This window comes from Rhipicephalus microplus, chromosome 5 (assembly GCF_043290135.1).
Source record: "Rhipicephalus microplus isolate Deutch F79 chromosome 5, USDA_Rmic, whole genome shotgun sequence".
Taxonomy (NCBI): domain Eukaryota; kingdom Metazoa; phylum Arthropoda; class Arachnida; order Ixodida; family Ixodidae; genus Rhipicephalus; species Rhipicephalus microplus.
The window spans coordinates 151,684,142-151,689,575 of NC_134704.1; the positions used below are offsets into that span (position 1 = coordinate 151,684,142).

Here is a 5,434-nt window from a genome sequence, read left to right on the forward strand (position 1 = left end):
TGCGTTCTACTTCGAAGGCTCCCATGTCCTGTGGCTTTTGGAGTGGAATAAGGCGGAGTTTCGTGCCGTATAGCTGAAAGCGCCTTCCTGGTTAGACATTGAGTAGTATTTATCGCAATGAAACGCAACTACGAGAAGGAAGAACAAAACACGTGCGCTTGTGTCTGAATGCACTAAATATTACCCCCTGCCTTACCAACAATCCATATCGTGGTTGGGCTGGTTCCATTTTGGTGCAGGCGAAATGGTCGATGTGCGTGTACTGTGTGATGTCCGTGCACGTTAAAGAACAACATATGGTCGAAATTTCCGGAAACTCTCTACCACGGCGTCTTTCATAATGCTATCTTGGTTTTGGTACGTAAGGCACCAGATGTTTATATTACCAAGATGACTGCATTTTTTTTTTCCTCTTGGATACAGTCATGGTGAACTATCGTTGCTGCTGGCAACGATAACACAGCTTTTGATAACAGCACAGCAGCGATAAAACAACTTTTTATACTGCAATAAACAATTGTATCGGGTCAGTTGGTGCCACTGGTGCCACCGTGTGATGCCATTTTCATATTAAGGTGCAGTGAGCTGCTTATTATTGAGGCACTTGTGACTGAAAACAAAATGACCACCTGGGATATCTGCCACAAAGCTGCTGCCCAGCCGATGCATCAATCTCGTGTTCAAAAGCCCACGTTATCTCTTTTTCCGGGGCCTGCAGATCTTGACCACGATCTCGACGCAAGCAGAATACAGCGAAGGAAGAGTTGGGCCATTATCGCAAACGTGTCGCGATGTCTGGGTACGCATTTCGCGCTAATATCTAACTACGTGCTCGTCACTGGTGGTTCCTTGACGTAATGCACAAAAGGGTCGAGATGTGCTGACAGTAGGCGCTTCATTTATGGGCCGCTGTTGCGTTGTAACTGATTGAAGTGCCGTGAAAACACGCCGGGCCGCTGAACACGTCGCCTAATCTTCACGAATGCATATCTGTCTTTGTATTACAGAGCAAGGCCTGTGAAGGCCTTCCAAAAATTGCCACGGCCGACGGTATTTCACGTCGTCCAGGCGGGGTATTGGGAAAAGTTTTCAACTAGCAATAGTCGCTCCTCAGTTGGCACTTCATTGGATGCGACACTGCCTCTGCGCAAAGCTGATGTGAACAACTATTTTGTCGAGTTAACGCTTCCCAGGACCTAGCGTATTACACAGGTGGGTAATACCATTATTTTGTCTCTAGCATTTCGCTTTCTCTAATGAAGAAGCTAATTTCTCTACAGCATGATGTGATCATCTTCCCAGCATAGCCCTTTTATTTTTAAATTCAGTGAACGCATCATTATTCTTGTGCCAGGCTTGAATTTTTGGTTCGAAGGGAGTTCAAAACAATTAGTGATTTGGTTGAATAAATTTATCAAATTCCAAATAGTGTATGCCACATAATATAAAAATATTGGCGTAATTTTTGGGACCGGACAAGCCTCTACAACAATTTTGTTCATTGAAGCTCTGCGCACGGCATTCTTTTGTAATCAAAGAAAAAGTAGGCAATTTTGAAATGTACAGGTGTTTCCCTTTCGGTAGAATGCTAGTAATAACAAACAAAATTTGGTAGATACTAAAACTACCTATGCTTAGAGTATATATAGTTTCAAGGTTGCAACCATTGTACCCCAAAAAACTTCCGGTCACCTCATTTACTAGCTGCTAACGTCGAAACTGAAAGCACGTTTTCAAGATTTTTTCAAGGGCAAGGAAAGTTTTTCTTCGTTTTTCACATAAAGAAAGATGCTTAAAGAACCGGAGAATATTTTATAACTTTTATGTAGCTCAAATGGAGATTTATTACAATATGTTTTGTCAAATAATGGAAGGAAACGGAAGAAAATTTGCATGCTGTCTTTAAAGTTCTTGTTGCCCACTGATGCTATCAATGCACATCGTTGGGCAACACTGGATATGCGTATTTTTCCCTCAGTCTATAGGGCACTGTATACTGTCATGGGTGGACAAAGAAAGCATGGTGGGCGTAACCTTGAGCACGAAAACTCTTCTCGTGTTCTCCCGTTGTCTTCGATAGCGTCTCAAAGCGTGCCTGGGCTGCCGGACGCCCGTAATGGTAAGCCAGCCCCCGAAGGAGGCACTAGCCTTTGACGTAATCCTCCCCGAAAGGACTAGTCTCGAAGACGTCGTTGTCGCGACGTCTTCAATAGTAGGAATCGAAGAGGTTTACTGTGTACAGTTCTCTGGAGGCCGGAATCAACAAGTCACCGTTAACAGTGAAGCCGCCCCGGCTCAAATCGTCGACGCGTCCTACCTTATCATCAGAGGAAAGCGCGTTGCGGCCGTACCCTTGGGGCCCCAAGTCACTCAAGTCACCGTTCTGTTCCTGCCGTGCTGCGTCCCCAGTGATGTCCTCGCGCAAGCTTTGTCTCCCTACGGGAAGGTGCTGCACATCAGCAGAGGACTGATGGGGTCGCGCCCAACCGTGACTACTGGGACGCGATTCATCCGGATGGAAATGAAGACATCGTCGCCGGTGCCAACTACCTCAAGGTCGCAGGCCATCGAGTGACCTTATATTTCAAGGGGTCCTGCGAGTGTACCGTTGATGTGGAGACAGTGGAAACTTCCGCATGAACTGAGCAGCTCCGTTTTCTGGAAGGAGCGGTGTTTATGGACACGACGGGAGGGGCTGCTCGCAGCCGTGTCGCCGTTGTGGTGACCCGCATGCCACCGTCGCCTGCACCGTCAGGCCGTAGTATTCAGAGGTGTCTTCCAAAAATTACGCGCAACTTCAACCAGGAATGTAATCCAAGTACGTGTACGTCGTATCATCGACGCCGGGCACGGCTATTTGCCTGGACGAAGTTGGGTGGATTGCAATGCCACACCAGACGCCACACAAAACGCCCGCAGCGTCTCCAGCCAGCCCGGACCAGGCAGCCCCTCATGGTACCGATGATCAATCCAGCGGGCCGCGACCAGTGGTGATTCCCACAGAACCACAGGTCGAGCCCTACCCAGAGGAGGCGTCTCTCGGCGAACGCGTCGCAGATGATGATCTGTTAACTCAGTATTTCATAAAGGAAGGAACAACAATTTGTGCATACTATTTCATACAGCTTGAACATACTGTGCACTATCACTGCTTTTCAGTATGAGACTTCCATTCGTCCACCTGGTATATTGGTGGCGCATGGGGTTGTCACCATGGCAACTGTTGAGTTTTTTACGACTGGATGTGAGTAGCTTGAAAATCATTGGTCTCTCTTTAGTCCAGTTGGCTGAGAAGAAAAAAAAACAGAGTCTTGAGCATGGTAAGACAGAAGTGTTTGAACAAAATGTGTTCAATAAATCAAGTGTCTTCAACCATACCTCGCGAGGATTTAGGCCCATGAACTTGATTTCAGTGGCGACAGATTCTCTGAGGACTTGAGGTAGGTTCAGAATGCAGAGGCATCCAAGCGTACACTGATATGAGCAGTTCTTTGGAGGCTGCGGTTGGGTTGTAAGAAAAAAAAAGAGTCTTGGTTACTCTGGCAGAAGCGTCAACGGATTTGTAATGCACAACTAAGAAGAATGTATATGGGAACTCTGCATTAGGAAAGGTAGTGTGGACATAACATTGCTGTTTTTGTGAATTTGTCTCATGGATGGCATTATAATAAATTTGTTTTAGTAACGTTCTTCAGAGGACAAAGCAAGGTAATTCCCCAACTAGATGGACTATATTCTTCAGGCAAATATGATATGCTTTATTGTAAGTGTACAAAAAATGTACAAAGGTTTTATGTACTAATGGTTCACTTGGCTCTACTATGCATTGAATTTATGAGCATATATCGCACCGGACTCATTTTGAGCACAGAGAGAGAGAGACAGAGAGATAAATAGAGAGGAAATGCAGGGAGGTTAACTGAGCTTGGCTTGGTTGGCTACCCTACACTTGGGGTGAGGGAAAGGGAGTATAATAGAAAGGAAAGAGATAGAAAAGAACAGGAGTAAGAAAGAGAAGGATGAATAGTCAGCTCGAGACTACACAGCATGGTGTCACACTGATGTTTCACAAGCGGTCGTGAAGTCTGGTGGTCCTTAAGAAGTGCAAGAGGGCTTTCGCGGCTTTGCGTATGTGGGAGAGCGTCCGCCAATTGATTGATTGATATGTGGGGTTTAACGTCCCAAAACCACCATACGATTATGAGAGACGCCGTGGTGGAGGGCTCCGGAAATTTCGATCACCTTGGGTTCTTTAACGAGACCGTCTGCCAAGGTCCCAGGATCTTCTCTTCTGTCAGCGGCCGTGAAGCCAGCTGAGGGAGCTTGGCTTCCCTAATACGTCGTTCAGTCTGGTATGCTGGGCAATGACATAAAATGTGCTCAAGCGTTCCCTCGCAGGCGCAGATGTTGCATGCCGAAGTGCTCGCCATTCCAAGGAGACGAGAGTACGCATTCGTAAAAGCCACGCCCAACCTCATGCGACACCGTAAAGTTTCAGCGCATTGTGGGAGCCCGTATGGCAAACGAATTCGCAAGTTTGGGTCGATCGAATACAGGTGCGTGTTGGAGAAACCCGGTGTATTCAATTGTAGGAGAGTTATACGGCGAGCAAGTGATTGTAGTCGCCTTGCAGCGTCCGTTCTCAAGAGTGGTATGGGCGTACCCAGCTTTTGGTCATGAGCCGATCGACATTTTGAGAAGAAACATGAAGAACTTATGTTGTGATCTGTGCTACAAATTTTAGCAGTGAAGATATTTTCAGCGAATGTCACTACAAAGTAAAAAATTCCCCACATTCACAATGTGTGCATTTCATTACCTGTACAAGTCGAAAAGCCTTATTACTTGACAAAAACTGTAGCGCATGCAAACAAAAAAGGCATTGTTTAAAATTAAAGCAGCGAATTTAAAGTCGCTGGCGAACACGCCAACATATTGCATGATTATTCCGTCTTCGTAGGCAGTCTCCGAGCACTTTGCTGGCGTTGCATTTTCACGCTGGAGGCTGTGCATCCGGAGGTCGGTGAAGCACAGAAGCTGATATGATTCACAGCCTTTAGACACGTTCGCTTTGTCGTAGCGGCCACTAGAGTCTGACACACAAGCTCGCATTGATATATCAAAGCTGAATTAAATGGAGGTTTGCAGTGCCGATCGACGAAATGTACCGCGGGTAACCACAGTAAAGTTTGAACAAGTTAACCGGCATAAATGCAATCGATGCCAATGGGCTGCTGCTTTTCGATCTTCAGGATAATCTCATATCTTGAAATCATACAGTCACCGCTCTTGTGATAATCTTAAAAGTAATACAAGACTACTTTATTTATTTTTTTACGAAAAACGACGTATTAACTACACTTTTAACGGTCTTTTGCTACATACTGAAATAAAACTTTCAGCCGCGTTGAGCACCCCTAACATACAAAATGCA

The 5,434-nt window shown here is 45.8% G+C and overlaps 1 non-coding gene across 1 annotated transcript; it reads right to left on the bottom strand.

Annotated features, from left to right (window-relative positions):
• Positions 1-1,013: 1,013 nt before the first annotated feature.
• On the bottom strand, positions 1,014-1,155 carry LOC119175134 (U4 spliceosomal RNA). Its single transcript, XR_005110252.2, has one exon. It is a non-coding gene; the product is annotated as a U4 spliceosomal RNA (small nuclear RNA).
• Positions 1,156-5,434: the final 4,279 nt, after the last annotated feature.